At 42.4% G+C, this 22,685-nt stretch overlaps 1 pseudogene across 1 annotated transcript in view; it reads right to left on the bottom strand.

Moving 5' to 3' along the window:
- Positions 1-19,472, bottom strand: part of LOC308248214 (large ribosomal subunit protein eL32-like) — a 66,673-nt pseudogene extending 47,201 nt beyond the window's left edge. Inside the window, exons 1-3 of the transcript in view lie at positions 19,260-19,472; positions 18,829-19,013; positions 14,296-14,371 (exon numbers count right to left, since the gene is read on the bottom strand). The product of the transcript in view is annotated as a large ribosomal subunit protein eL32-like (transcript). The remainder of the gene's footprint in view (positions 1-14,295; positions 14,372-18,828; positions 19,014-19,259) is intronic.
- Between the last annotated feature and the right edge of the window lie 3,213 nt (positions 19,473-22,685).

Raw genomic sequence — 22,685 nt, 5'->3', positions numbered from 1 at the left:
ATTTCAGCAAATTCTCAGCAGTCAGTATTTAAACACTTCTTCTTCACACCTACCCAACTGGGGGCCCTGATGTTGGACCAGTGGCCTAGATCATTGGCCAACATGAAAGATTTATGTAAAGGCAATTTAGATAATCAACAATATAGATTAAGATATGTAAAATCCTGTCAGGATGGCTTTGATTTTTCAGAAATACCTCACTAAGAAATTGATGTCCCAAGTTGGATCAATAGCAGTCATACATGGGAAGGCTTCTGCACCCTCTTAATAAAACTGCTGGACTGGGTCTGGGAAACCAATCTATTCCAAACCACTCAGTATTAGAAAGTCTTCCCCAGCCCCGAGTAGGTCTCTGTCAAGCCAGCACGATGCTCCACGTGCTCCAGGACTATCTCTGTCCGGGCTTGGAGGAATAGATCACTGGTATCCTGGACTTGTGTGATGCATTGCTCCGATGTGTCAGAACAACAGCTGGCTCTGTTTCTCTATGCTGGGAACCCAGCAACAGCTGACTGCGATGATGGATTACACGCGTGGTGCAGCCTATCGCTGTAATACATCAAGACACACCATTGATATGAAGGTGAATTAGTCAAAAGACAGAGTTCCTGCAAGCTCCAAACCCAAGAAAAGGAATCCTGTTTAATTATAGAATAAAAGACAAAGTAGCTGGCATGTGGCTTAGCGACTGTCAAATGTAGGGCTCTTTCTAAGATATAATTCACATTTAAGTGAGCAGCATTACCAGATGAGGTTTGATCGCTGCTCTGCTTTCTCGGGGTGTGATGCACATCCTCCATCAGCACGCTGCCCCCACCAGAGCAGCTGGACTGCAGTTGGGACAAATGTGTTCCATGTGCCTTTGTAGAGACTTTCAAAATCCGGTCCTCCTCTAAACAGCCAGCCTCCCTCTGTCCTAAGCCCAAGTACTCTTTCCATCTCTCTCTTTCCTTGCACCATTTTGTTCCAAAACCACACAGAACAAAATGAAACTGTAAAATGACAAAGTCTGTGAAACTCTGCCTTGCATGAGGTGCTTGAGCCCGTTGACATTCATCCATTCAGCACGTATTGATTTTGCATTGAACTTAAGATGTGTCAATTGCATATAATTTAAAAAAACTCCAGTGGTTAAAAGGTAAGGACATTTATTAGCTCCCATGAGACCTCCAGAAGAGGCAGTTTCCAGGGTGGAATAATGCAGTGGCTCAGTGACACCATCAAAGATCCAGGTTCTTTCTGTCTTTATAGTCTGCCCCCTGTATTTTGTCTTTAGACCATTATCTTCTTGGTTGCAAGATGGATGCTGCAGCCCCAGCCATCACATGTAGACATAACAACATTGATCTGAGGCAGAGACAGAGGGGACATTCTCTCATATTCTTAAGAGGAAAGATTTTTCTGAAGTCCACATCAGATGTCCCCTCGAGTCTCACTGGCCAGAACTATGTCCTTTACCAGGTCCATCCATCACTGGTAAGGAGAATGAGACCACCACAAAAGGCAGGCCAGAGCCTGTCCCTCCTGAAGGGTAAATAAAATCGAGGTTTTGGAAACAAGGAAGAAAAGGGGTGGGCATTTGCTGTTCAGAAGGCCATTTATGGTATCAGCTACAGATTTCTCGCTCTGAAGACCAGGTGAAGCCTTCCTTAAGATCCGTGGGAGCCTCCAGAGGGCAGCCTTTGGTGGACAGAGTGATGGGCCGCCCAGATTCCCTCTTCAGGAATAAAACTCCTTTTCCAACAGCTTTTGGAGAGCCCCAACTGTCACCTCTCTGCAGAAGAAAACTCGGCCTTCCTCAAGGTCATGTTCTTTCCAGGGTCAGCCTGCATCCAGTGACCATCAACACAAGGGCTGACAAACCCGGCTCCTTGGTTCAACCGGTGACAACTCTGCAGTGCCATCCCTGCTTCAGGGCTCCTGGTGACTAAGGACTTCCTCATGCCAGCACCTCACACAGCTCAGTGTCCGCTGCACAGTCCTACTTCCTCCCGTTGAAGGTGTGGATCCCAAGGACATCTGCTTACTGAGCTCCATCTCAGTCTGCTTTATGGGAAGATGGCAACTCAGATTGCTGACCTTCACATCCCTTCAGACTCTAAAATGTGGTACTACCTAGAGAGGTGGCTGTAATTACACTCAGTAATTTGGAGCATCTCAAATAGGTAGCTGAGTTGTGGACCACTGAAGATTCTAATCTACTAAGAAGATTCTCCCAAAACCTCCAATAATAGCAATTTTTTACTTACTTTAGCTTCCCGAGGAGGTATAAAATGTGACGAGTCGCTTGAGCTTACAGATGGGTCAGAATTATAGCTGTGTTTCTGCTGTAGTTATGAGCAGAAGTGAATCAACAAATAGGTTATTGCCAGTAATGTGATGTCATGAAAGTAATAAAAGTGCTGTGCTTGCTGCTCAAACCAGGGTCCCTGGACACACAGCACTGGCGTCACCAGGGAGTTTTCCAGAAACCAGACAGACTGCAGACCACACCCAGGACCCATTGAATCAGAATCTGCTTTGAATGGGTGAGTCACACATACCACTTTCCTATCTTCCCTCCTGCAGCTAAGCCAGCATACTTCCCCCACTGAGTTACCACATGCCCCGAATTTTTGTTATTGTGCTTATTACTCTTGGATTTGGATACTTTAAAAATATTACAAATGCTTTCAGAGACTAACATAAGCATTTACTAACACTTTAAATGGAATTAGTTTGTGCTATTACAAGTAACATAAGTTTCTCCTGCAACAAGTTCGTAAAAAGCCCTATGTTTTGCCAGACTTTTTCTTCACATCAGGAACATCAAAAGCCAGTTGACCACCTGATGGAGAAAAAGGGCTGGACAAGAGGCCAGACTGCAGAAAGGTGACATGGAGGTCCCTCAAGGACAGAAAAGCATTTGATGCTTATCACTGGTTAAATCTGCAGGTGTGAACTCCTAACCACAAGCACCTCTTGGCCTACGAGGGTGTTCAGCCTTCTGCTTGTTTGACCATCAAGACATATTTTTTTTAATCCTCATCTGAAGATGTTTTCCCATTGATTTTTAGAGAGAGTGGGAGGGAGAGAGGAGAGAGAGAGAGAAAATGAGGGAGAGAGAGAGAGGGAGAGGGAGAGGGAGAGGGAGAGGGAGAGGGAGAGGGAGAGGGAGAGGGAGAGGGAGAGGGAGAGGGAGAGAGTGCTACAGAGGGAGGGAAAGAGAGGAAGAGAGAGGGAGAGAGAGAGGGAGAGGGAGAGAGCAAAAGAGAGAGGGAGGGAGAGACACTGATTGGTTGCCTATAACATATGCCCTAACCCGGGCAGGGGATTGAGCCTGGAATCAAACCTGTGACCTTTCAATCCACGGGCTGATGTTTTAACCACTGGCTAGGGCAGACCATCAAGACATTTTGAAGGAACCAGTTCTTGGGCTAAGGATTCACTGACACCTTATTTCAGGGAAGGTATCCAAGGGTATCTGGCATGGGAAACAGGGAGAGTGACTACAGTTAAGCTCTGCACAGGAGAGTAGACATTCCATACAGAAGCAGAACAGGCCTGGTGCTGCCAGCTGCTTATCAGGGTGACCATGCTGGCCCCTGGATGGAGCCACATCCCTGCCCATAGCGATGATGCAGAGGAGTGCCAATGCAGGGAGGCCAATGCCAAGGCAACAGCCTTGAAGACTTGCCAGATTCAAGTGTTGGCGGGCTCCAGGGACCATTTCGAGGAACCTCAGCAGTGGTCAGTGAGAAAGTGGCCAGTCACAGATACCAGAAATGTCCTGCAAACTGCAGGCCCAGTAGGACATATGCCACTGTGAGGAGCCAATGCATTTCTGGGGCCCCCTCAGTTTTTGGGATCATTGAATCCTAATTCTTGGATCTTTTCTGTACCCTCCAATGAATGGTAACAGCAATGCTGAGAGTAAGTCACTTTGTCTTAACTTCCTCATTTGTAAGAAGGGGATAATGAATTTCAGTTTAATGTAAGGTTCTCAAGAGGTAAAATATAAGGAAGGATTGAAAGACCTTATGATATAAGGTCTTATTTTTTTCATCAGTAGTGAAAAAACTAGCAGGAGAGGCAGCAAGGAAAGAGGGTCATTGCTGGTAAGCTGGGGAAATAGTCACTTTGACCTCTAACAGAGGGACCCCACGGATTGTGGCATCTGGAGAATATTAGAGATAAATCAGGGGCCCAGGCTCCTCCCACCGTTCACAGTATATTACCTTCACCAGAATTTCTGAGGTGGCCTACTTTCACGTCTAGCCAATGGGAAGAGAGAGGGAAGGGCATGCTCCTTCTTTTTAAGGGTGTAGTCTATAAACTGCCTTCATCAATTGCACTCCCACCTCATTGGCCAGAACTAACTCACAGGTCTATCTTTACCTACAAGAGAGGATAAGAAATGTCATCTTCTTTTCGTGGGTGACCACGAGCCCATCACAAATTAGAACCTCTATTATGTTGAGGGAGAAAGGGAAAAGTGACCCTGGGGGTGGGGGCGGAGAGGGGAGAGCAGCTGCGGCCACACCCAGTACACTGCAAAATAATGAGACCATATGAGAAACAACCACAGAGAGAAGAAAAGCCCATCCTTTTCCACATTCCTCTCTTTCAATAGCTCCTAACTAGGAGCTATTGTCACCAAATCTGGGTGGCAGGCCTCTCTTTCATTTTGAGTCCAAATAAATTCCTTGGCAGAATTCATTCCTTTCTGTATTTAGAATGATAGGCAAACCCTGCTCTTCTAACACAATGTTAACATCAAAGTAAGATGATTTCTAAATGCTAAGAGTGAAAAAATTCCCTGGGGGTGGACAAGATGCTCTTAGAAATGAATTGGTTGTCGATGAGGTTGGTTGAGAATTGGAAAGCAACTGCCACCCCTTCCTCTTTTAATTGCTCTCAGGAGGAGAAAAATGGAAATGAGTGTCCCTGCAAGATCATAGTAAGCAATAAGCGTGTTGCAAGAGCCATAGACACCACTCTTGAGTTTCAAGACTCTAAAGTTTGAGTACAGTTTGAAGTCCATACGAAGGCTAACAGTGTTGGTAAGAGTGGCTGTTCTAGGGAGTGCCAGTTCTCAGAATCTGACACTTGCCTATGAGCTAGCAGTGAAGGCGGCAGGATTAACATAAAGGTTCTAAAGAAGATATTGACAGTTAGCTCTGAGACAGATGTCACTTACATTGCTGTGCACAACAGGAAGAATGATACAAAACAACATGATTAAAAGCCAGAGGGGTCTGAGTCAGTAGGGGCCCTTCACCACACTTCCTAAAGACGAACAAAAGCTTTCCCTGTAAGTAATGCAGATTTGGCTGTGAATGTTACTCCGAGTGTCCTTAGTGGCAGCAACACTTTGCTTTATTGTTGTTGGGGATTTTGCAGGGGAGATGAAGCGGGGGGGCGGGGGGGTGGGGAAAGAGGGGGGGAACAAAAGGGATCCAGAAGGAGGCAGATGAATATTAGGGTTTTTATATTTCACTTATTAAGACACAGCACATATGGAAGTATGCAAAGTGAGGATAAAAATGCTGGGTTATTGGCAGGGAAACAGAGAAAATGGCAATTATTGAAGCTATTTCATCCTCTCTGGCTATCTTTTAGGGCACCATTGTGAATACTAAATGAGTTTCCATAAGACACTCATATTTTCCCCTCTTTTCATCAGCTTATATTTCATAAGTCAGGAGACTCAAGAAGAACAAATATTACACCGAGGTAGAAAAACAATTATTGCAGAAACAACCAAAAAACCATAGGTCATCTGATGAATTTCCGGGGGAAGGATGTAAATGGGTTGCTTATGACCATTTTGTAAGGTTTAATCAGAGATGTAAGACTTAACCCGACCGAAACCAATAAGTTGACCAAGACAAGCAGGTTAAAGCGAAAAATTGCGTTTATTGAAAGCTCTCGGGTGAGGTCCCGCGGTCTGAGAGCACAGGCCGGGGGAGTCACACTTATTCACCGGTGGGCTTCACCAGGGGGCTTAGAGAAAATGAATTCAAATTCTAAGCAAGGCTACAAGCAGAACTTCCCTTTTTATTAAAGAGCCAGCCCTATGTGCACTTAGTGGTTATCTCGCTGCTGGCCTTGAAAACAACACAGTTCTATCCAATTAAAAAATGCACCTGGCATGGCATTGAAATTATGGGCATATCTAGTCTCTGGCCTACAAGGTCAGACAGCTTAAGTTTATTTTCCTCATTATTCAAGCAGGCTAAAGCAGGCTAGAAAGCAAAGTTTGTAAAGTTCCTGCTTTCCCAGCCCCAGACCTTACACATTTAATCATTCCTCAAGTTGGATCTTTCATCACTAAGCAACATCTTGCCCTAAGAGTCAGTCCTGCTCATATGACTATTTTGGGATCGGTCTTAGCCCTTCCTATCGTCGAAGGCACACACAAAATTTAAAACAAACATAAAGGCTCTTGGAAAATGAAAGTGGGTGCTGCTACTCTGGTTTCCACAGGAGAAGACAGGCTGATGAAATAGATGTAAACATTCCCAAGGATCCTCCATCTCTCTTTACCCCTTTTCCTACTCCCATATTTAAAGGGCACTGACATGTGTCAGACACTCGGAAGCTGGAGCTGAATAAGCTGTCATTCATGTCCTCAGCGTGCTCAGTCGAATGGAGAGGACAGACCTATAAACAAACAAATTGCAGTCACCTGAGCGATGGCAGAAAGACGCATGCACAGAAGGTTCTGACAGCACAGAGGATGGACAGAATGGCTGCACTAACTGTCCCTCGGAGAGACATTTGACAGAATTTTAAAGTGCAAGTAGGAATTTTCTGGGTAACTAAGGAGTGAGAGGACCCTTTTGGGAAGAAGAAATAGCAGTTGAAAAGGTTTAAAGGCTTGAAATAGCAAGATACATTTAGGCAGCATCAGATGGGTCAATGTAAATCCAGGCAGAGTGTCAATGGACTCGAAGCTGCATGTGAGACTGGAAAGGGACCTTGACTCTTTGCTAAAGAGTCTGTTTTTTTGTTGTTTTTGTTTGTTTAATCTTCCAAGTGATAGGATTGTGGTGAAGGGAGAGGGCAGAGCTCACAGAGTCCCTGAGCAGGGGCAGGAGGGAGCTGCTCCTCACTTCCTACCTCATGTCACTGAGGATCTGTAGAAGGTGCCTTTAGGTCATAAAGGTGTGATGGTGGCAAATAGTCTTGGGTTCTAGAGAGAGAAGTCCAAAATGGGCACTGGTAGGTGACCACTGGCTTGGTGACCCAGAGGGCAGTTGCCGTGTACATCATTCAGGGTCCAGCAGGAACCGAATCTACTGCAGAAGGTTTAGGTGAGGAGACATATGAAGGGGCTGCCTCAGAGGGATACTGAGGCGCTCAGAGACCAGCCACAGTGGGAGCTGCTCCTTGGGCTGAAGACGTTAGAGAAGAATGCCATTGCCTGAGCCCAGCGAGGGCAGAAGCTGTCCTTATCAAGGGACATGACATAGAGATATGACTCCCAGGATGACAGGGGGGAGGAAAGCCTCACCTGTCTCTTCTCCAGAACTTTGATCCCTCCTGCTGCCTCCAATGGCCAAACACAACCAGGGCCAGCTAATCAGCAAGTCCAGGTGACGGCGTTCAAAGGGTCCTCCTCTCAGAGTGCAGAGAAGAGCGAGGAAGGATGGAGAATGGAGCTGGGTAAGAATTGATGGCAAAGAGAATACTCTGCTCTTTTCCCCCAGAACCCTCGGGGATGGGGAATTAACTCTGATGGTCATCTTGGCCCCTTTTTGTTGTTGTCAATTAATCCCATACAATATCTGTTTTAAATCTTTTTGTTTGACAGCCCCTTTGAGAATCTAATGCAAACAATAGGCTCTCTTTCTAGGGGAAAAAAATTACACATGGATGAAATTTGCATTCACTTTATGTATCTTCTAGAACCTTAGGACTCAAAGGATGATGCAGAGACCGACAGAATCGGCCTCACCTGGGAGCTTAGACAGGCGGGCTCTTGGGCCCCATCCCAAGTCTTCTGAATCAGAATTTGGAGTTTAACAACATTCCCAGCTGACTACATGCACATTGAAGTTGAGAAGCACTGCTCTGGAAGTCAATGGAACCCAGCTTCATCTGGACTGGTGGCGTGGATGTATATATTGGTTAGGATGTAAATTCAGCAGCAAATAAAGGAAAACCCTACCTAACAGCAGCTTAAACAAAAGATGAGTTTTATTTTTCTCATGTAACATAAAATCTAGAGATAAATCTGGTGTTGTGATTGCCTTACTCTCCATCTATTTTCCCACTCAGCCATCTTTAGTGTGTGGCTGTTGTCCCCATGGCAGTCAGGTGGGTCCTACACCACCTTTACAGTCTAGGCCAGTGGTCAGCAAACTCATTAGTCAACAGAGTCAAATATCAACAGTACAACGATTGAAATTTCTTTTGAGAACCAAATTTTTTAAACTTAAACTTCTTCTAATGCCACTTCTTCAAAATAGACTCGCCCAGGCCATGCTATTTTGTGGAAGAGCCACACTCAAGGGGCCAAAGAGCCGCATGTGGCTCGCGAGCCACAGTTTGCCGGCCACGGATCTAGGCAAAGGGCAAAAGAGTGGTCATAATAGGAGGCATACACCAAATGCTAAAGATTTTGCATTCTGTAAAGTGTGTCTTTGTGTTCAGTACCATTGAGTCTGCTCCAGCTCCTGGTGACCCAATGAATGAGTAATGTCCTGTCCTCAGCAACCCTGTTCAGCTCCTATAGATTCATGCCCATGGCTTCAATCCATCTCATCTTCAGCTTTCCTCTTTTCCTGCTGCCTTCTACCTTTCCCAGCATTACTGTCTTTTCCAAAGAACCCCTCCTTCTCATGATGTGCCCGAAGTAGACAGCTCCAGTTTTGTCATTGTTGCCTTCAGCGATGTTTCAGGCTTAATTTGCTATAGGACCCACTTGTTCATCTTTCTGGCGCTCCTGGGTATCCGGAGCGCTCTTCTCCAACACCGTATTTTAAATGATATATATTTTTTCTATCAGCCTACTTCACTGTCCAACTTTCACACCCATGCACGGTAATTGGGAATACAAGGGTTTTTCTCTACTCCCCTGCAAAACTGCTCTGATGCTGACTACATAAAACACAAATCTGTGAGATTTTGATTAATCTTCTAGATATATTTCAGGTTTTAGATAGTTTATACATATGTTGGAAGAAAGATATAGTCAATATTTAACCCCCATCAGTAACAGGTTTAAAGAACCTATAACAAATATTTACCAGGATATATTTTCAAATCTAAGTAAGTTGGCAACACCAAGTTTGTGTAGCCCACATAAATCTACAGCATCAATGCTTATTTCATTGGTGTTTGGACAGCTCGATTACAATTTTTGAGAACTATACTATTTTGCTTCTATAAAAAACACTTCTTATATGGACTAACCGCAGTTACTATATGCTCATCAGGATTATTAATACTCACATGATGTTAAATTCCTCACCACAATTTTGGGAAGCAGCCCCTTGACAACAAGGGCTGCCGTGTTCTATGCAATTCAGACTTTTGGGCTTGATCTGTCCTGTTTCCAAGACGTCTGTGGTGTTATTGGCATGGTAATTATTACAGCAAGTGATAAAATGTGCAAAATGGTACCCCCCTTCTTAATGACATAAATAAATGAAGCAATTAATTTTACACAATAAAAACAAGCAATACAATAACTTACAAATTTGGAGTTTCTTCATTATTACATCAAATTGCAAAATGGAAACATGTAATTTCAAAAGGCTCCTAAGTAAAAATGGAAACACAGCTGATGCCGCGTCAGCTTGTGGGCTGCAAAATAATGTGGGGCTTGCACAGTGGAACAGTCAACATCTTTTAGATACATCAGGCCACACACGATGCAGAAACTATAGATCTTCCTAGAACTGAGCCATCCCAATGATCCAAGTCATTTGTGTACTGTAATAAAAAACACAAAACAAAACGACAATTTCCCCCGCTTACTTTTCTTCATGTATTAGTTTGGAATCCCAGCAGCTACTTTGCTTAGGACCTTCATCTCCATTTATCTGCAGTTGCAGAAGCTGGAAGCCTATGATTGATCTTGTAACTTCAATATCTACAGAGAGATAAGTAGGGAAGCAAATTTCCCGGGAGAGCTGACAACAGTTTTCAAAATGAAACGTGTCTACACCAAGCCTGATGCTTTATATTGCCCACCATCTTTAAAACTGTCAGTTTCAGGGCTGACATTTGGTTCTGTGTGTTTGTTTTGGTGAGTGAGAAAGTAACACATATTTTCTTTGACATCTTGTGCAATTTTACAAGTATTCAGGGCATACTCCCTACTTTGCATGGAGAATGTATTTGCACAGTTGTCAGAATGACGGACAGTGGAGCGAGTGACAGGATGGAGCACTGATCTTTGCTTGTTATTACATACAATAGCCTGGTAGGAATCGTGATGTGTTGGTGAGACAAACTGTGTCCCATTCTGGAACATATTAAGTTTGTCTCCAGGACACACATGACTTCGCTAGGGTGTTGAACCTCATTCATAATAGATGCTAATCTTTTCAGGGCTGACTGATTACAGCACTTCCTGCCCTTCACGGAATTAGAGCTGGGTTTTATCAAAGGACTCAAACTGCCTGCTAATTAGACTAATTCCCTTCATCATGAATTATTTATTTCCATTGGTAACCGATCACTGTGACATTAATGGGTTCTGCTCAACTTGGTTTCATACTAATACACGGTAGGAGTTAAATGTTTAAAAATTCCTGATACTTCACTCCAGGTCAAGTGTATCTTTGGCTAATATTTGACAAATTTGATGAAGCTTTGATGGTTATGTGTTAGTTATAAATAAAATTAGACAAATTTTCAGATTTGGTTCAGATCGAAAAACAAATCCATTTCTTTCTCTGCTCAGGTGTCTCCGGACTTAGCTGGAACAGGTCCTCTTATTTTAGGTCACGCTGCTTGTGCTGCGCAACACTTTATCAAGGTCAAACCATCACGTAAAAGTGCTGGTGACCCTCTTTAGGATACAGTATTTCAAAGTTGAGCTAGATTCAACTTTGTCAGCTAGTGAAATGGAAGTGATGCTTAACGCAATCAGTGATATCTGTTGATGAAAGTCAGAGTGCAATACCTCATTTAATATTTGTAAAGTACAGACTGCACTTCTGAAAAATAAAACCTACAGATATAGCCCAATGGTGCACTTCCGTGTTAACATCTGAGGTTGTAGAGATCAGCGTGTCCCAAAGTGCAATCCAGGCACCACCCGCATCCTGGAAGTGTTTGTTAAAATGCAAATTCCTGGGACACCTCCAAGGCCTGTGAGTTAGTATCTCTGAGAATGGGATCCCAGAATTGGCCTTACTAACAAGCACCCAGGTAATTCTTAAGCAGTGTGAGGATCATTGGCATCAGTTACCCTGAAACAACCTTACAAGTAATCAATATTTTATCAGAAATACTGAGTCATCTCATCCAATACAGATAGAACACTCCCCTCCAGGGTTAGTGCTGGCTTCTGGAATTGGCTTCCATGTCAGTTTCATCACCAGGCATACAATGTACCTCACTGCTGTTGACAGGTAAGGCAGGAGAGCAGCTAGGTCTGTGAATGATAGAAGTAAATGTGTGTGGTGGGGGGCGAGGTCACACCTTCACTTGAGACACACCTGAAGAAGGTGTGAAAGTAGAGGCACACACCATCATCTCACTCTTGGACAGGGCAGTGTGTATTGGGTGGGCAGGTTTGCTGAGCACATTCCTACTGAGGCATTCCTATTTGAGCCAGGTAGTTTAGCGATTAAATATCGAATTTTGGAAATGGTAAAAGAAAAAGTAAAAGAAGGCAGTATAATGAGTACTAACTAGAGATGAGGTGACAAACACTGAACAAAGGCACGATATAGTCCCTGATGTAGTGAGGCAAAACCACAAATAACAAGTTCTGTTACAAGCAGCTACAGTTCCAAATCGAAGGATGGTTGTCACATGAGTCCCACATGTCAGACATTTGGTCTCACATGTACCTGTGTGAGCAGAAAACAGTGTTTTCAGCAGAGTCAGGGTTAAATATAAGAAACAATATATTATGCACACTCCTTAATAATATATTATGCACACTCCCAGTAAATTCTATGGTACCTTTTTATTGCTGTTGTTAACCCTCACCCAAGGATATTTTTCCCATTGATTTTTAGAGAGAGTGGAGGGGATGGAGGAGGGGAAGAGAGAGAAACATCAATGTGAGAGAGACACAGCGATTGGCTGGCTCCTACACATGCCCGACATGGGGGCCAGGGATCGAGAGCCTGCAGACGAGGTATGTGCCCCTGTCCAGGAATCGAACCTGAGACCCTTTGGCCTGTGGGCCAACATCTAACCACTGAGCAAAACAGGCCAGGGCTATTATACTTCTATTTTGAAGCATAAGTAATTGATTGTTCCAGATTTTCTTTAAAAAGTGGTACTATTGCATAGTATAAGCATTCTAAGCCTCAAACATATGATATCTATGTAACTGAGAAAGAGAGATTATAAATGGATTTGATTTTTAGCTACACAGTACAGTATATTATTGTTGTCAGGAATACATATTCATACATTCAACAGGTATTTATGAAGTACTTACTAGGTTCTAGGTACTTATATTTGATAAAACTAGGCTTATAGAAATATATATGAGAGATTATGGATTCATGAAGAGTTTATAGATATTTTCTGAACTACTTATGTGTGCAAGTGGCTCATTCTAGCTAAAACCGCAGATAATATTTTTCTATTTAAGAAAAAAATTGTGAAACATAAGGCTATCAGTGAAATAAAGAAGTGTTTTTTATTTTATGTGCTTTTATTTTTCTCATGGAAATACTCAGATGACTTCAGTTTTGTATTTTCACAGGCACACGTGCATGTACACACACATATGTTTAAGTGAACCTTGAGTTTCATTTCATTGTCTTACATTCCTCCTAAGTCACAGCGTTTTTCAGTCATTTAGTTGACCTGAACTTGTTAACTTACTAAATTGTTTTGCTCTTTGCTTCCTTTTTAATCTCCTCTAAACAGTCACATTGCAGCTGCGGTGACTTTAGCTTGACAAGTTCATTCATGTGTTAAGATTTGGTATTTTGAACAGATCCTACCTTCAAACTTTCTACAAGGCATAGTATCATTTAATAAGTCCCAGAAATAAAAACTTTCCCCCCAAAAAAGGAGCTTCTGGCTAGGGATGGCGAAAGTATCCCATGAGATCCTGTCCTAATTGCATCCTCTTGGTTCTCATGGAACTGAACGAGACCAGCGGCAGAGACTTCTTAAAGATATTTTATCTTGTACATGCTGCATGCTTAATAAATATTTTTTAAATTGAACCACATCATGTTACAGCTGTCTCCTTGTCTATATCTGGAGATTCTGCCTGAACCTCAAAGAACTCTTTTATTGTTTCTGAATTGCATTTTCTTGCTTAAAATTTGCTGTTAATGCAGTGTTAATCAGGGGTCCTCAAACTTTTTAAACAGGGGGCCAGTTCACTGTCCCTCAGACTGTTGGAGGGCCGGACTATAGTTTTTAAAAAAAACTATGAACAAATTCCTATGCGCACTGTGGGCCTGGGACGAGTCAGCTGCTAAGCAGAACAGGCAGCGGCACCCGGTGGGCCGGATAAGTGTCCTCAGTGGGCCGCATGTGGCCTGCAGGCCATAGTTTGAGGATGCCTGGTTAAAATAGTGACCAAAGGAAGGCAGTTGGACCTGATCTGAGGTTTGAAACCACCCTGCAGCCCCGTAAGGAAAGCTGGATGTCATGGAGACTTCAGGTCCCTAGAGCTGAAGGTAGTAACTATGATCACATATGACACAATATTTCACATTCCACCCCCATGGGAAATAGTGTGACCTATCAACTGGTGATTCTGGGGACATGTGGGTCACCTACACAAGCATCCTATGTACTCTTTAACATTTCTGTGGAGAAGAAACCATAAAAATCACAAACTTTTTGCTAGTCAAGCAACTGGAGGTTGAGAGCATGAAAGAGGAGTAGATTCATTATATTAATGTTGGGCTCATATATTGGAAGTAGTAGTGCTATTTCCCCTGACAATTAAATTATTTAATAAATATGGGATACATAGCAATGAGTAGTAACAAAGCTTAATTCAGAGAATTAAATACTCATCAATCTAAAGATTAGACCAAATCAAGCTTACTGAAAGATGAGCCCTTTGGAGAAAAGGAACTGTATGAAGAATGTGCTAAGCCCATAGACTCATCCTCTCTCACCCTCTACATAACATTTACCTACTCTAAGGATCATGTTCCTTAAGGCAAAGTTTTCCAAAATGTATTCCAAGGAAGTTCTAAAGATATTAATAGGTGCTCTGCAAGAAAAGTTGCAAGGTCAAATAAATTTGGGAAATGTTGTGAAACTTTCAAATTAAAAAAAAATTCCTTGACCTTCTGTTTCTTTCCAGGATAGAGGTACCAGGACCAGGTTTACTTTTCCGCCACAAACAAGTAGAAAACTGGACAAATTCTATGAAACAACTATTTTTAGACATTGGACAGGGGCAGCTCAGGGCTATGATTCCTGAAAGATGAGAATCAAACAAGATGAACCCCATTATCACTCTGGTTTAAGATGAACCCCATTATCACTCTGGTTTACACTTGGAGGCGATTTCCAGACCATAGTGTAGGACAGGGAGCCCTGTGCAGAGCACATAGGCTTGTCGAACTGAGGAAAAGCAGATCAGGGATGCTGAGGAGCTTAGAAGTCACAGTCATCATTCTGAAGAAAAGGGCACTATGTAGATACAGAGCTACATAAATCTCCATGGAGGACCCCTTGAATCTTTGCTGATTATTAGGTTATGCATGTAAGAGGTAAAATCTCGCGAGGCAAAACAGGTAGTGTGTCAGAGTATGAAATAGTTTCCCTGTCTAAACTATTTCTATTTTGAAGCACAAATAGGGAAAAACACAATTAGGACCATGTAGAGTCACAAGGGCAGGGAGATGTTTAAACTCCAAGAAGCCTGAGTGGAGAGTCCTCATTGGTTACCCAGGATGTTCAGCAGAGATCATAGGGGGTCATGCCCTAATAGTAAGGCTGAACATCCTCTGGAATAAAACTACAGAAAAGCTAAGAAAACAGGTCTAGAAAGGGATCAAGCTAAAAAGCAAGTAATTACTTGCCCAAACAAAGCCTGCTGCTCTTTAAAAGAAAACAAACAGAAATCCAGACATTCAACCACATAATATGCATAATGTCCATAATCCAATTTTAAAAGTTCTCAGACATGCCACAAAGCAGAAAATGTATGCCATAATCAGGAGAAAACCTGTCAACAGATAACAGGCTAGTTCTATAGATAGAATTAGAAGAAAAGGATGTTAAAAACAGCTATTCTACTAGTACATAACTTACAGCAGTTAAGAAAAGCATGAGGAGAAAAATGAAAGGTAAAAAGAACCAAATGAAGCTTCTAGAAATTAAAAATACAATATCTGAAAGGAAAAATTTAGTGGAATTAACAGATTAGGCATTGAAGGAGAAGAGATCAGTGAACATGAAGACACAGGAATAGATTCTATACAAAATGAACATATAGAGAAAAAACACTAAAAAGCACACACAGAGCAGCAATGACTTATGGAAAGAAGAGGAGAGAAAAAAAGGAACAATAATTTATTTGAATAAGTAATAGCTTAAGATCCAAATTTGATTAAAATTATGAACTCTTAGGTGAAAGGAGCTCAATGAATTTCAGACAGGAGGAATTCTCCCTCCCCCCCCCCCCACTTTGTATATTCATTTTTCTCAGGTAGAAAAGAAAGCCTGAAAGTGTGATGGATAAACCTGATGAGCCGTGTGTTCAGGTGCACCCCGGCTGCCTGACACCTTACTCACTCCTTCCTGCAAGGACTGCTTACAACCATCACGGTCCTGTGGTCTTTTCCATGGTCAGAGTGGCTTCAGAAGTAGCCAGACCAGCTATGACTCTTACCTTCTGTGAGATATTTGGCAACTTTCCATATCTCTGAGCATTGATTTTCTTATTTATAAACCAGGGGTAAAATATATATCTTGCACACATATCCTACACACCATGGGCACTGCACACACATACACACATTTGCCTATATAATTTGATCTTATTTACTTAGTGAAAAGATATATATGAACAAGGTCTAGGATATAGTAAGTGCACAATAAACAGGGGCTGCCACCACTGTTTCCAAATATGTTTAAAATAATGAGTCCCTGATCTGTGAGCACAGATTACCTTCTATAGAAGGAGGGGTTCTGAAGGAATCTGAGAAGGGCTCATTAAAAACTTTTGTGTAGGGTAGAGGTGGGGAAGAGAAAAAAATATTTAATTACAGAGCCCTCTTTAAGAAAAACCGTAAGATCTTCTTCATTGTTTTCATAAGCTAATCACACCTGAAATCTTCTGGGTGGCATACAAAACTTCTTTATAGTTTTCTTTTTGTTCAGTGGTTCTAATAGAAAGCCCGTTTTCTCTTAAAAGCAGTTGTTCCTCTACTCCTATATAATGGTGTCCCCTGAAGATAAACGCATCATTTAGAACTCGCTATGCATTTGTAGCCTGCGCATGCTTTCTAAATATAGTAGCCAGATGATTACTTAATTTAGCTAGAAATGGCAGATTGTTGACAAAGAATTCCTGCTGAGTTCCAATGCCTTGAAATGCAGCTTTTATAAAGCAAATCATATCTGAAGAAATGACTAACAATGCCATTTGCTTCATATAGTGACATAATATTTTAGCTGTCGCCGGAGTGTAATTGCCTTATTTTTACAATGTTAGTCCTCTATTGATAAATATAGATTACCTGGATCAGGCCAGTCCTGCTGCAGGGGGCAAAGCAGTCGCAAAGAATGAGTTTTTAGACGGGGAAACTATCTCGTACTTCGACACACCACCTGCTTTCCAACACTTGGTTACTCAAATGATGTTTATTCAGTTCATATATAGGGTCCATTCATAGAGGATCATTTCACTGACACACAATTTAAGTAACGTTAGATACAGAAACAGAAGCAATTCGTTTCATACAACAACCAGAGATGTGAAGGGATGTGCAAATGTACATCTTGTTGCCCTTTTACTACTTGGTCATAGTGTGAGGAGGGAGTGGGAGGTATTAGAATCAGCACGCCCCTGTCCTCTCTTACCTCTAGGAAAAGTGTATGCTGCCCTTTAACTCTTTCTGCTTAGATTAGCCATTGTTTTTTATGAATATGTGCATCATGTCGCTGCAGTATGGAAATACAATAGAGTGGAGAGAGCCCAACTCCAACTGCTCAAGCAAAAAGGGGATTTATGAGCTGCTAGCACTGAATAGTCCAGGTGTCAGACGATCAAATCCATCTGTGCTTCTCTCCATCTCTCAGGTTTGCTCTCCTCGCAGGTGGCTCCTCCACATGGATACAAGACGCCCACGGGGAGCTTGAGGTCCCAACATTTAAGTAACCACTGTGAATGGTCTGATGGGACCAAGGCAGATAATTAAAGAGCTATGTACCCTGACCAGAGAGCATCTGATTTGTTCCTTAGAACCGAGTTTGCTAAATAGTGCTGTGAGGTTATACTATCAGCTATGTTGACATGTTTTCCAAAATTTGTTCCTGGAGGTTTTCTGTAGCACAGTGTCCCTTCCATAAATTCGTGTAAGAGAGAATTTACTCAGGAAAACTGTCCTTTCCTGTGCAACTACTTTTGCTTGTTTCCTTTCTTTTCTTTCTTTAAAAAAAATCTGTTGGACTTTGTGAATCTTTATTTTTTTTAAAAAAAAATTTCATTGATATTTTACAGAGAGGAAGGGAGAGGGACAGAGAGCTAGAAACATCGATGAGAGAGAAACATCGATCAGCTGCCTCCTGCACACCTCCCACTGGGGATGTGCCCGCAACCAAGGTACATGCCCTTGACCGGAATCGAACCTGGGACCCTTGAGTCCGCAGGCCGATGCTCTATCCACTGAGCCAAACCGGTTTCGGCTTTGTGAATCTTTAGAGGTATGTTTCCTTCTTTGCTTTGGCTAATTTGAGAGGTCAGAGACAAATATGTTGTCCATCATTAGCAACTGCATAAATATCACAAAATAGTTTTATATACCTTGTTTATTTTATTTTCCTATTTTACTTCTATGTTATTTGATTCCATCTATTTGCTTAATCCTAACTATCTTATGTATTTTTAAAGCCACCTCAAGTAATTTTTGGAGGTAAGGTATAAATAGGTAAATGTATTATTGAACCATATACCCAAAACCCATTGAAAAGATTTTAAAGTACCTTGTGTTCACAGACTGACCCTGTAGGAATGTTTTCTTGGATCCCTCTATGGTTCTCCTTCTCACAGAACTCTTAGCGGTAAAGCTAAGGAACTCTGTATCATGAATTGTCTTATCCCGCTGATTTGTAAATACTCACTCAATGCCTCTGGGAAGCAGAAGAGCAAATGCAAGGAGACTAGTGGTTGTATAGAGAGTTGCCCTAATTCTGGCCAAACCCTGGAGTGACCACGACTTTTCTTGGGCAGTGACCAGATTTCATCCTGACGCCCAATGATCCTAGAGAAGCGAGGTGTTCCTGGGCTGTCTCCCCTCCAGATGGTTGGGACATTGCTCAGTAAATACCAACGAATCTTGGAGATCGCAGATTCATCCAAAACTCAAATCCCAACCTAAAATCCTGTGCATAGATTTCTGGAAGCGTTTTGTTTTTCTTGTTTTGTTTTGTGTTTTTGTTTGAAATGCCAGATGGCAGAATTTTATGGTTTTATTAATACAGATACAATGTGCACACAATCTGTCACTGTGCAGCCTGGCATTGGGATTGGTGACTCTGATGGCCAGCTGGGCTGCTCTTTCCACAATGGCTTTGGGTTCTTTGAGGAGATGTTGTGAGCAGCCTCAGCACAGTGAGATCTGTTGCACATCAGCAGCACTTCAAGCTCCTTGACACTGCAGACCAGGAACTTTCAAAAGCTACTAGCAGCATGTGCTTTGTTTTCTTTCTTTCTTTTTTTTTAAATATATTTTATTGATTTTTTTTTTACAGAGAGGAAGGGAGAGGGATAGAGAGTTAGAAACATCGATGAGAGAGAAACATCGATCAGCTGCCTCCTGCACACCTCCTACTGGGGATGTGCCCGCAACCAAGGTACATGCCTTTGACCGGAATCGAACCTGGGACCCTTGAGTCCGCAGGCCGACACTCTATCCACTGAGCCATACCTGTTAGGGCTGCTTTGTTTTCTTGTTGCTCCCGTATCCCATGTTGGGCATCAAGATCTGGCCCTTGAATCTTCTGCATACCTTGTTACCAATGCCTTTGAGTTTCTGCCAGTTCCGCCTAATTTTGACATATGGGTCTGACTGGTGCCGGATGAACTTCCTGCTCCTCTTTTTGATAATGTTGAGTTTCATGAGGGGTCTGAGGGCAGCCATGGTGGTGAGTAGGAGATGGCTGTCACCTCTGTAGGCAGAAGCAAGGGAAAGAGTCCTAGAAGTGTTTTAAGGTCCCTAGTAATGAGGGTCATTTAGGAGTGGCCCCAACATTTCAGTCTTCCTCTTGGAGATGAAATCCAGGGATTTGCATGGAATGGGATGACACTTTTGTGTTGGTCATTGTATCAGTTAGCTTTTAGTTGTATATAAGAGAAACTGAACTCAAATTGGTTCAAACAATCAGAAGGAACTTACTGGCAGAGAATGCAGAGGTATGGAAAGCTCTATGCAAGAATTAGCCCAAAAGCTCAACCACGTTACCAGTGTCATCCAGCTTTTCTTCTCTCGGCTCTGCCTTGCACAGTGTCAATTTCTCTTATTGTTGCAGAATGGTTGGCAGCAACTACTGGAGTTAGATAGGTCTTAATTCTTTTTCTTTTAAAATATATTTTTATGGTTTCATAGAGGAAGAGAGAGGGAGAGAGAGATAGAAGCATCAATGATGGGAGAGACTCATTGACCAGCTGCCTTCTGCATGCCCCAAAAAGGGGATTTAGCCTGCAACCGTGCATGTGCCCTGACCAGGAATCAAACCATGACCTCCTGGTTCATAGGTTGATGCTCAACCACTGAGCCATGCTGCTTTGGGGAAAATGACTGTTTGCTTTCCTCTATCAGAGCTTCCTTCTGCTTAGACCAACTTGTGTCACGTGCTCCCCTCTGGACCAATCAGAGGAGACAGGTGATTAAGGCCAATCAGTCCCAGCTAGGGAAGGGTCAGGAACACCCAAATTACATAGCTAAAAATCTGGGAGGCCTAATATGAGGAAGGGAAGAAAGGCAGAAATGAATGCTTGGAGAGTGGAAGGGGTAGTGGTGATAGAAAACAAAAAATCTCACTACCATCACTAGAGTCTTAGGGTCCTGCTTCAGTTTGTTTATGGATCTATGACGACCCTCTAGTCCTGCCTAAAGAAAGGGGCAATGGCTCCTATGGGGAGAATTAACTGTATCATTGCTTTTTGAATTTCCAGCATGACGTTATGTGGGAAGAAAACCTATAGTTAGAATGTGGACAATGCATTTTATGGAAGATCGAAGCAGATATATTGAGGAAAGGAAAACAGATTCATCTCACTCATACTAAGTACATTCAGCTTCTCATGAACAGCCACAGTTAGACTAGAAAGACTAGTAACCAGGTAGGAACCTGGCTAAGTCTGAGAAATGGAGGACCCCTGTCGCCCTTGTATTGAGTACAGGCCAATGAAAGAGATGCATAAATGACCCTGAAAAACAGCAATGAGCATGCTTCCTGGAAGAACCCGCTGAACAGCTTCTGTTCAGGCAACAAAATTCAAGGACCCTCCAGCAGTGTATGACTCAGTAGGTTCAGGACAGCTTGTTAGACTTGGGATTAAGCTGCAGGTATCCCACAAAGTTTCTGTTGATTCAAATAGCCAACTGTAAGAGAGCCATTAAAATAAACCCTGTCTCCCTCCATTTTGGCCTTATTACAAAGATCCTGACTGGACATTATCTTTATTCCAGGTATGGAGTCTGGCTTTTTAATTGAAGGATTAAGAAATCCCGAGATTTTGCAAAATAATTTATCTTGAATCTCTCTTCTTGGGGGATCTTTCTGGTTCATAAAAGGTTTTGTAACTTACATCACAGCCTCTGTCTTTGACTAATAGTTTGCATGAGTAATAAAATCTCCCAGGAGTAAACAAGCTCATATTTTTTGCCATTTATAAACTTTATTGCTTTTATAAAATCAATGTTTTGCAACCAGAACTTTTGGCAAACCTTACTGGTGGTCGTGGGGGCTGACAACAAAGCACCATGAACTTTTCTCGAGACTTTGTGGTGTGACTTTCTTTTCATATAAATATTAGTGTGATTTTAGATATGTGATAATCACTCCTCATCATGTCCCAGGAGTTAGGCAAATGTGCTGTACTGTACATATGATATACAAAGCAGTATCTCTAGACCCATGGATGAATGGCCCTCCTAACACAGACCTCAGACCTGGCTGAAATATGGCCATCTCAGGAGTGACAAAGGCTCTGAATGCAATGAAGCTTAGAAACAGGTAACCTCTGGTTATTCAGATACCTGGCCTTTCTTGCTTGACCCTCAGAATCATCTAGATTGAAAACTTGCAGAACATCCTTATCTGTTTCCTCATTTGCCTTGGGTTGACTCTCTTGTAAATCTTTTATCTAGGGCAGGCATTCTCAGATAGGCCTGAGTATCAGAATTACCTGGTGTTTTCTTATTTCTAGTGATTTAAAAATAATATGCACATGGAAAATAAAATTTCAAACAGTACAGAAAAGAACAAAATGAAAAGATAGATTTCCTTTCCTGGCTGGCCTAATCTCCTAACCATTTTTGAAACCATTTTGTTTTATATTGCTTTTCTGGTGTTTACCTCCACAACATTCAATAACATGCTTATACTTTTATTCATGCTGTTCTGCAAATTATTCAACAAGTGGTAAGGCATATCCACCAGCCCATCAGAGCTGTTGCCTGTCTGTGATGTTGGAACACTGTCCTGGAAACCCCTACTGTACCAGGCATTAACTTTATTTGCAGGATCATGAGGAGGCATGAAGGTGTATATTAGTGTCCCGTGGCTGCCACAACAAATTGCACAAATCCGATGGCTTAAAACAACAGAAATGTATTGTTTCACAGTCTGAAACAACCCATATTGTTTCAGCCAGAAGTCTGAAACCAAGGTGTCTGCAAAGGTCTCACAGCTTCTGACGGCTCTAGAGGAGGATCCTTTCTTGCCCCTTTCACCTTTTGGTGGCTCCAGACATTCCTTGGCTTGTGGCTGCATAACCCCAGTCTCTGCCTTGTCTTTACATGGCCTTCTCCTCTGTGTCTGACACTTGTCATTGGATTTAGGCACCCCTGGAGAATCCAGGATGACATCATTTTAAGATATTTAATTTAATTATACCTGCAAAGACCCCTTCCCAAATAAGGTTCTGGGGGTTAACATGTGGTCGTGTCTTTTGGGAGCCACCATTCAACACGCTATAAGGGGGAAGAGAAGGGTGTGGACCATTGTAAATAGTATCTATTGATCTGTGACAGATTTTCAGACCCACTCAGATCTCCTGAATCAGCTGCACTGAAAAAATTTTACCAGGTAATTCAGATGAGGCTGTCTTACTGACCACTGCTTTGGGA

Source organism: Plecotus auritus (assembly GCF_963455305.1).
Source record: "Plecotus auritus genome assembly, chromosome: 5".
Taxonomy (NCBI): Eukaryota; Metazoa; Chordata; class Mammalia; order Chiroptera; family Vespertilionidae; genus Plecotus; species Plecotus auritus.
The sequence above is the reverse complement of the archived record's forward strand: the minus strand, read 5'-3'. Positions and strand labels throughout refer to the sequence as shown.